Genomic DNA, 10,483 nt, shown 5'->3' with positions numbered 1-10,483 from the left:
GCTTCCTCCAAGTGGTGTTCAACATGGAGGAGTACTGATTCATCAGTTGAGGGAGGATGGTACATGGTAATCAGCAGGAGGTTTCCTTGCCCATGTTTGACCTGATGCCATGAGACTCCATGGGGTCCAGAGTCGATGTTGAGGACTCCCAGGGCACTTCCCTCCCGACTGTATACCGCTGTGCTGCCACCTCTGCTGGGTCTGTTCTGCCGGTGGGACAGGACATACTCAGGGATGGTGATGCTGGTGTCTGAGACATTATCTGTAAGGTATGATTCCATGAGGATGACTATGTCAGGCTGTTGCTTGACTAATCTGTGAGACAACTCTCCCAACCTTGGCACTAGCCCCCAGATGTTAGTAAGGGGGACTTTGCAGGGTCAACAGGGCTGAGATTTCTGTTGTCGTTTCCGGTGCCTTGGTGGTCCATCTGGTTTCATTCCTTTTTTGTGACTTTGTAGCGGTTTGTTACAACTGAGTGGTTTGCTAGGCCATTTCCAGGTCATGTAAGAGTCAACCACATTTCTGTGGGTCTCTAGATTAATAGTCCAGTGACAATACCACTACGCCACCGCCTCCCCCCGATGCAGCTTGATGGACAAGTTGTCGCCATTTTGAACGATTGGTATCAAGCTCCTCCCAATCATTAATGTCAAAGCTGCCCCACTTCAAGGAGAGCTTCAGATTGCCTTTGTAGCGTTTTCTTTGGTCTCCCCTGGAACCTTGACTTTTGGAGAGTTGAGAAAACAGGACTTGGTGGGGATGCGCTTTTTGGCCATCCAGACACAGGGCGGAACCATCGCAGAATTGCACCAAGTGCAGTCACGGGAAGGGAAAAGGACATTTTACCCGCCGGCCGCAATGGCGACCTTTCACACCGTACCGTCCCATTCCTGGTGCATCCCGCTTCGTTAACAATGCATTCACGGGAAACACTCCAGGTGGGTTCAGGTTTGTCCATCCCACCGTAACCTCAGCGCTTTCTTGCTCCGGATGCCATATTTAAAGTGCATCAGAGCTCATGTCTACAGACCAGGATTGCTCCAGGAGACAGATGGCCTTAAAAGCAAAGAAGACGGCAGCCCCCAGATTTAGTGACGCCTCTCTGGGGCACCTGCTGGATGCAGTGGAAGGCCGCTGTCAATGTTCTCTACCCCCGCTCTGGCTGCAGGAGGTCCACCAGAGTCACCAATCTGGCCTGGCTCCTTGGAAAGCTGAGGTTCTCTCTCTCTCTCTCCGGCATATGCTTGAAATAAAGACTTTATTTGAAAGCTCACAGATTCAGAGTGGTTGTTTTTACCACAATAATATCCTTGTCTAACAGGACTGTCACAATGGCACCTGCATCTAATTTAAAGTTTGTTAGATGATCATTTACCAGGATGTAATAGTGGTATTGTCACTGGGCTGGTATTGCAGAGACCCAGAGTAATGCTCTGGGGACCCAGGTTTGAATCCCACCATGACAGAAATTTGAATTCAATAAAAATCTGGAATTAGCAGTCTGATGATGACCATGGAACCATTGCCGATTGTTGTAAAAACCCAACTGGTTCACTAATGCCCTTTAGGGAAGGAAATCTGCCGTCCTTACCTGGTCTGGCCTACACGTGACTCCAGACCCACATCAACATGGTTGACTCTTAACTGCCCTCTGAACAAGGGCAATTAGGGATGGGCAATAAATGCTGGTCTAGCCAGGGACGCCCACCTCTCATGTACGGATAAAAAAAATGTCAGCATTCAAAAATGAGGAGCTGCGTTCTCTGATGTTCCCCAAGTAGTGTGGTTGTATGTCTTCAGGGTTTTTGGTCTCGACCTCATGGATTACCTTTGGGATGTCTGTGCGGTGTTGGGTTTTGACTGCACACTTTACCAAAGCGGCCCTGTCAGTTGCAGTGGAAGCATTGGGCCGTGCTCACAGGACCCCGATCTTTCCTTGTGAGGGCGCTCCGCACCGCAGCGCTGGCAAGGTCCCTCTGCTGGGTGGTTCAGGAATTGCTTTCCCTGACTTGGATCATCCCTGCGTCTTTGTGACCTGATAGGCTAGACTGAGGCTTGGTTTCCACCCCATGTTGCATTCCCTCCCCTTAGGATGGCCCTGTATGGCTCACGTAGCTCCGACAGTCTAACTAGCTGGAACGCCTTGTCCAGGGTAAGATAGCCTCTAGCTTGAAGGTCTGCAGAAATTTTACTGAAGCGTGGAGCAACGCTGTCCCATAAAAATATTTCCCTCGTGGGACTCCAATTCTCAGACTGGTCTGGGCCATGGGTGAATCCCAGTGGAGCTGGAAATGTGGAATTGTGATCCATTTTGAAGATTTTCTAAAGTGTGGGTACAGCTTTAAGAGATTACAGGCTTCCAAGATGGCGTCGCTGTTCATTGCCGAACTGTGAATCTTTCCGCGCTTGCCAGCTTTTGGCGGGCTTTCCACTGTGGTGGTGGAGCGCTTCTGCCTGGAGAAGGAGGGTCCGCAATGGCTGAGTGGGTCGGCTAACTGCCGACATAATTTGATCAGTGGTATACTGTTGCCAGTCGGGGTGCTTCAAAAAGAATTGCAGGCTTGCTGTTTAGGAAACTGGACAGTCGCAATGTACCTGAAGTAGACAAAATTAATTATTAATTTAACTTTTTTTTCCGAACTCAGGAGCCACATGTTGAGACTCGGAGTTAGGGATCAGGATTAGCGATGGGCTTCTTCCAGACGGCGCTTCTGACCGAATGAACAAAAAGGGGTTCCTCAGGACTGGCTGACCTGGAATTTGAAGAAAAGGATCTCACCCTTGCAGGCTGTGAACACTGTTTGCTGAAGCTGGACTTCCAAGGGATAGTCAATGGAGTCTTATGCTCGGAGTAAAACTTCCACCTTTTTGCTTCCAGGCTCTTCTCTCTCTCTGGAGCTCTCTCTCTTTCTGGTGAATTTTCTCCATGTCTGTAGCTTCAGTTGGGGAGTTTGTGAATAAAAGACAGAAATTGTCATTTTAGTTACCTCTTAATAAAAGAGGTCAGAGTTCAAATTTAGAAAGTAAAACTTATTTGGGACTGGCAGGAAAATGTAGTTGAAAATCTTCTCTCCAGAGATGAACTATTCGAAAACTTGTTTACCTGAAGATTAACTGAGGTCTATTATATGGACAGGAGATTTCTCTAATACGAAAAGGTTCTTAAGCTATCATCACAAAATATAGAACCAAATCCTCTAGCTACTATTGAATCAATAAAGATAGATGAAGTATAACTGATACTGACAAAAGCATGACAGATTCTCATGGGAAAGAGTATCTGTCAATGGTACAACTTATATTATAAGACCCTGAGGGGATTTGACAGGGTGGATGCTGAGAGAATGTTTCCCCTTATCAGAGAGTCTAGAACCAGGGGAAACAAATTAAAAAATAGACTGAGATAAAGAGAATTTTTTTCTCTCAGGGAGTTGTTAATCTGTGGAATTCTCTTTGTCAGAGAGCAGTGGAGGCTGGTCCAGGCAGCGGGTGACCGAAGGGATCGTCCGGCCTGACTGTCTGCCCCTCTTCCGTGGCTAGGTTCGCGGCCAGGTGTCCCTGGAGAAGGAGCACACGGTGTCTGCCGGCACAATAGAGGCCTTCCGTGCTCGGTGGGCACCGCAGGGACTGGGGTGTTTTGTAGGCCCTTTTAATCACATTTTGGTTTAATGTTTATAAGGTTCCTTTGACTTTTGACTTTTTGTTTGCAGTGTCTCTTTAAGGGGCTCGTTTATCCTAGTTTAGTTTAATTGGTTTCATTAAAAGATAAGTAGTGGAAGACGGGTCATTGAATATGTGCAAGACTGAGTTAGATAGATTTCTGATCAGCAAGGGAGTCAAGGGTTATTGGGGGCTGCAGGCAGGAAAGTGGAGTTGAGGCTACAATTAGATCAGTCGTGGGCTGGAATTTTCTGCTCCCTTTGGCAGCAGGCGTGTTTGGTAGCGTGAACGGACAATATGGCAAGAAGGCCAAAAATTGGTTTTACGCCATTATGAAACCAGTTTGAGATTGTCCGCTCCGCCTGTCAATTGCAGGCCGCGTTTCCCATCATCCAACATTGGGGCCTTAATTTTAAAAAGGGTGTGAGGGATAGGCCAGAAAAGTATAGGCCGGTCAGTCTGACTTCAGTGATGGACAAATTATTGGAAACAATTCTGAGAGACAGGATAAACTGTCACTTAGAAAGGCTCGGATTGATCAGGGTGTTATGGCACAGCAGAGGGTAAATACAGAGGTGCTCAAATCCCAGAAGGAAACTTGAAACAGCTGCCACAGCTCTTTTTGCAATTTGTATTTTATTTTGAGAGATGTGCCTTGAATTCAGTAGTAATGAGTCCACCAAGACTTAGAGGTTTTTTACAAAACTAAATTAAACATTTATTAATAAAAGATGTTAAACACATAAAAGGTCTACAAATTACCACTAGAATAACTCTTAAATCCCCTAATTAATCTGACTCCCAGTTACACTTCTGTTAAGGCAACAGTAAAAACAAATATATTTAAACAGACCCAGGCAAAGCACATAATACCCTGGACAGGGATATTCACAACGAGTTTTCTTAGCTTTGGTTTCTGTAGACAACAGCTTGGTGCATATAAGCTGGAGTCTTTTCACACTTGTGTTAGATCTTAGAATGCCTTCTGCTTACACATAACCTCATCTCCTTTATACAGGTTTCTCCCTTTTTAATATAAATTCCATTGTTCCAATATGCCTTTGCAACTTTACCTTTTCCATAAAATAAATCTTTCATAGTACTCATATTATCAGTAATCTTTGGGAAAAATAAACATATTGTTTGGCTTAACTTCTAATGGCTAGGTGTAACATGTTATTCACAATAAGAGGTTGTGGTGGAAGAATTAATCCAGGCTGGTCTTTTGGTTTAAGCTGGTTTATTTTCAAGACAGCTCCTCAGTGCCACTGACTTCCAAGTAGTTTCCGCACAAAGTGTTCCAGCTATAACTTATTATTCTGTTTAGATGGGATAATCAATGCCCATCGCCTGTTTAACTAGCAATTGGTTTTAACAAGTTGATTGCCATATTAACATAACATCCCATCATCTCTTTGAAATTCAAACTACCTTGGTTTGTCTAAAAATGCAAATGTTCCTCACACCTCACATCCTGAAACTTCAACCATATTTATGTATTTAGGGACAGAATCCTCTGGTCGGCGTGAGGGGGTGGGCCCCGCTCGCCGAAGCATAAAATGATGCACGGTGATGTCGGGCGTGCATCTCAACATCACTGCGTGTCATTCAGATCCTCAGCTCAGTGGGCATGCAGCGGAGTCAGCTGCACACCTGCCGAACTGTCAAAGGCCTATTAAGGCCATTTAGATTCCAATTAAGGTTGGCGGGTGGGGCAGGCGAAGAGCCCAGGCGGCCTTCGCATTTATCATGAAACCTCATCCACGGGCGGGATGAGGTTTCATGAAGGCTTTATAAATCAAATAAATTTTTTCATTAAAATTCATCGACATGTCCCAGCTCATGAGATACCGTCACATAAGGCTTAAAATTTTTATTTTCTTCATTACAATTTTTAGAAACCAAACTAATCTCCCTGAGGCAGCTCTGTGCCTCAGGGAGATTTCTGTGCTCTTTCTCCCCCGACTCAGCCTACTCCCCCCGCCCGCACAGGGAGTGCTCAGTGCTTCTGGGTGTGCTGGGTGGACCTTAATTGGCCTGCCCACACAAAATGGCGGAGCCCAGCCAATCACAGGTGGCGATCGGCTACGTGTCCGCCCATGCCCACTCCTGCCCAACCCCCCAACAGGGACAAAATTCTCCCCTAGCATTTCAAACCTAGCTTCTCTTTTGATAACTCAAAAGCTCCAGACTAGCTGTCTGCAATTCAATTAAAACCCCCAGACTCACATCCACACAGAGAAACTAATCCAAACCCCACTCTTAACCTACCTTTACAATAAATCACAATAATATTTTGAAATTTATTACATTTTCATGACACCCCCCTCCTTACTGGAAAATGAACCGTCATAATTTAAAAAGACAGCTCTATTTTCTTAACCTATCTTACATTACCTCCTATGCTTATCTATATACTCACACTATTACATTACCAGATGCATGCATTAACATAGCAATATATACACGGCTCATTCGTATCAACAGAAATCATTCCAGTCCAGTGTCCAGGTTTTCAAATGTCCAACTTTCCCTTCCAGCTTCAAACTCTTAACAATGCATCTGCAATTAGATTTTCTCGTCCATCCACATGTATAATCTGTAGATTAAATGGTTGCAGTAATAAACTCCAACTGAATAGCCTTGCACTTCTGTCTCAAAATTTGTCCAGAAACTTTAAAGGATTGTGATCTGTATAAACAATTGTTTCTGATGAATTGTTTGCAACATAAATCTCAAAATGCTGCAATGCTAATGCCAGACCCAAAGTCTCCTTTTCGATAAATTTTTTCAATAAATCACAGTAATATTATGAAAATTATTACATTTTCATGACACAGGGATAATCAGCATGGTTTTGGCAGGGGAAGATCATGCCCTACTAACTTAATAGAATTTTTTGAGGAAGTAACAAGGAGGTTTGATGAGGGTAGTGTGGTGGATGTTGTCCACATGGATTTCAGTAAGGCATTTGACAAGGTCCCACATGGCAGACTGGTCAGGAAAATGAGATCTCATGGGATACAGGGAAAGGTTGCAGGTTGGATCCAAAATAGGCTCAGTGACAGGAAACAAAGGGTAATGGTCGATGGATATTTTTGCGAATGGAAAACGGTTTCCAGTGGTGTTCCACAGGGCTCAGTGTTGGGGCCCTTGCTGTCTGTCGTATATATTAATGGTTTAGACTTAAATGTGAGAGGCATGATTGGGAAATTTGAAGATAGTGAAGAAGATATCTGTCGACTCCAGAATAATATCAATGGTTTGGTGGAATGGATGGAGAAGTGGCAAATGGAATTCAATCCAGAAAATTGTGAGATAATGCATTTGGGGAGGGAAAACAAAGCAAGGGAATACTCAATAAATGGGAAGTTATTGAGAGAGGTTGAGGAAGTGAGAGACCTTGGAGTGCATGTCCACAGACCTTTGAAGGTAGCAAGACAAGTGGAAAAGGTGGTCAAGAAGGCAAATGGAATGCTTTCCTTTATTGGGTGAAGTATTGAATACAAAGCCGGGATGTAATGATGGAACTGTATAAAATGCTGATTAAACCACAGCTGGAATTTTGTGTACAGTTCTGGTCACCACATTACAGGAAGGACATACTTGCTTCGAGAGAGTGCAGAGGAGATTTACAAGAATGTTGCCAGGGCTTGAAAATTGCAGCTGTGAGGAGAGATTGGATGGGCTAGAGTCGTTTTCCTTAGAACAGAGGAGGCTAAGGGGTGATCTAATTGAGGTGTACAAAATTATGAGGGGCCTAGATAGGATAGACAGGAAAGACTCAATTATCAGGGGCATAGATTTAAGGTGATTAGTAGAAGGATTAGAGGGGACATGAGGAAAAACCTTTTCACCCAGAGGGTAGTGGGCATCTGGAATTCACTGCCTAAGTTGGTGGTTGAGGCTGAAACACTCAACTCATTTAAGAGGTATCTGTATCTGTATCTGAAGTGCTATAACCTGCAAGGCTACGGGCCAGGTGCTGGAAAGTGGGATTAAACGGCTAGTTTCTTTTTTTTCTCCTTTTGGCCAGCGCAGACACGATGGGCTGAATGGCCTCTTTCTGCACTGTAACTTTTCTATGGTTCTATGGTTCTAACGTATTTGCATCTCATCATTGTGCCCGCACACCAGAATCATCCCCCCTGCTGTGCACACCAGATTGTGATCCCAAGGTTGCTCTACAACTAGGTCCAAATGTAGAGTGTGTCGCTGTGCTGGTGGAGGGTGTGGGTGAGCGCCGTACTGGGCCTTCAACGGTGCTGCCCTCAGGGTCCTCATCTGAGGTGCTCTCGGCGCTGGTGTCGGGGCCAAGGTTGCCTGAGGGAGATGCATCAGATGTGTCTAGGAGAGAAAGTGGAGATTATTAGTGTTTGGCAGCCGTGTTACAGAACAGTGGACTCAGAGTAGCGTTGACAGTGGGATGATCTGGTGCAGGATCCTCACGTGGATGCTTGCCGCTGACTTCACCGTCACCACTGGAACAGTCCTCGTCCTCTCCGGCCAGCTCCATCACAGGACTCTCAAACGGAGTGACGACCTGGATGCCCGGCACTCCACCTCCCACGTCAGGGACCTCTCCTGTTGACTGTGCGCAATCTTGTCCTGCATCAAGACAAATGGAGAGAGTGTGAGCAAGGCGCATGCCAGGCCAAATGAGAAGGATGCCAGGCATGCGTGTGTGCAGAGTGGAGCTATGGGCAGGATGAGGAGGCAATCTCCAGAGGAGATGAGGCCAGATGGAGATGTGAGACCGTGTGTGAGAGTGAGTGGTAATGCCCCTTGCGTTGTCAGTGAGTGAGATGCCAGTGAATATATGATGGGCTTCTGAGTGGGTGGTTGACTTACCCTGGCGGCACGGATGAAATCATTCATTTTTTCTCTGCACTGGATGACTGACCTCTTGTATGCAGTGTTGGCACTGACCACCGCTGCCACCGCCTCCCAAACCAGAGTGGTGAGATTGATGGGCATCCTGCCGTCAGAACGGGGATAGAGGACATGGCGGCAGGCCTCCATGGTGTCCAAAAAGCATTCCAGGGATGCGTCTCTGAATCGGGGGGTTGCACTCTTCTTGTCTTTTGGGACCATGTCTTCACTGGGGCAGTCCTGGGCTGCAGGCATTGAGAACTGTGCACGCAGCTGCAGTTTAAATATGGTGCCCAGAGTGAGTACGTGGCGAGGTAACAGCATGGCAGGCAAATCAGAAGCCGCCTGGCAGCAAGACGGCGTGTTACCCATGACTGCATAATTTATGAGGGAGGGAGGAAATGATATGGTGCGAAAATCCGCCATTGCAGCCGGTGGGTAAGACATCGTTTTTCACACCTGCTATCGCACTTAGTGCAATTCTGAGACGATTCCACCCATGACCTTATCAAATGGTGGAGCAGGCTTGAGGGGCCAAATGGCCTCTTCCTGCTCCTAATTTTTGTATTAATGGGTTGTAGATGCTTTCAGTGCTGATTGACATAGCAGGAAGAAAAGCTCCCATAAATTTAACAATGGAAACCAGAGTATCAGTACAAGCTGATACAAGTGTTCTCTCCTGTCAGCTCCAATGAAAACACAGTTCTGAAACAATGTGCTGATGCTAAGAATGCCAGGCAATCAGCTTATTTGGAGCTGAAATAGTGGGGCCAATTTTACTGACTTTTACCCCTGGAGTACATTCATTCCCTTGTTGCAAAGATCAGAAGTAAGAGTGTAAGCCTGTTTTGTCAGATCTCCATCTCTTTATCTTGGGAGTGGAGCTAGGCTTGTGTCAACTGTAGGCCTAGTCCTGTCACAGAGATGTTATTGAGATGGAGCTGCCCTGGCCTTCTACCTCATTTTCCTACATGTCATCCCATAGGACATATTTTCAGCACCTGCTCTTTGAGGATGCAACAGAAATATTTTTACTCAGTGGTTTGAATATGGAACTCGCCACCACAAGGAGCAGTTGAGGCGTATAACATCTACACGATGCAGCAACTCGTCAAGCCTCCTTAAAAAGTGCATTCCAAAGCCCGCGTCCTCTACCACCGAGATGGACAAGCTATAGGCAGCAAACGCATGGGAATACCATCACCACCATGCTGATTTGGAACTATCGCCGTTCCTTCACTGTCACTGAGCCAAAGTCCTGGAACTCCCTCCCTAACTGCGCTGTGAGTGTACCTACACCACACGGACTGCAGCGGTTCAAGAAGGCAGCTCAACACCACCTTCTCAAGGGCAACTAGGGATGGGCAACAAATGCTGCAAGTGACACTCACGTTCCATGAAAAATAAAAGCATAGATATATTTACGAGCAAGCTAGATAAACATATATGTGGGAGAAAGGAATAGAAGGAAGTGTTGATGGGGTTAGATGAAGAGGGGCGGGAGGAGGCTCATGTGGAGCATCAACACTGGCGGGAACATGTTGGCGCAATGGCTGGCTTCTGTGCTGTAAATTCGATGTAAAGGTATTCTATTAGCAGTATATGGCCTGGTTCCTCTCTCAAACCTGCAAGTTGGAAGGTTCTCTATAAGCATTAGTTGTGGCTTGACCCATGGCATTGGTTTTCAAATTGGATGCAAGGGGGGGGTGCAGCCAGATAGGGAGGGAGAGAGACATCTTTGTGTGTGAGTGTCAAAATAGGCTTCATTTTTAAGAGAATAAAGGCGCAAAAACAAAACTAAACCAAATGAATAAGTTAATAAGTCTGATGGGGGTGGGGGTGGGGATATACTAATGTAAAAAAAAGCCGCTAGAACATACCCTCAGAGAAAGTTTGAATAATCACCATGGCAACAGCAGCAACGGTCAGGGGGCCTTCGTGTCCAATC

The sequence above is a fragment of the Cetorhinus maximus genome, chromosome 14 (genome assembly GCF_964194155.1).
Source record: "Cetorhinus maximus chromosome 14, sCetMax3.hap1.1, whole genome shotgun sequence".
NCBI classification, from domain to species: Eukaryota; Metazoa; Chordata; class Chondrichthyes; order Lamniformes; family Cetorhinidae; genus Cetorhinus; species Cetorhinus maximus.
The sequence above is the reverse complement of the archived record's forward strand: the minus strand, read 5'-3'. Positions refer to the sequence as shown.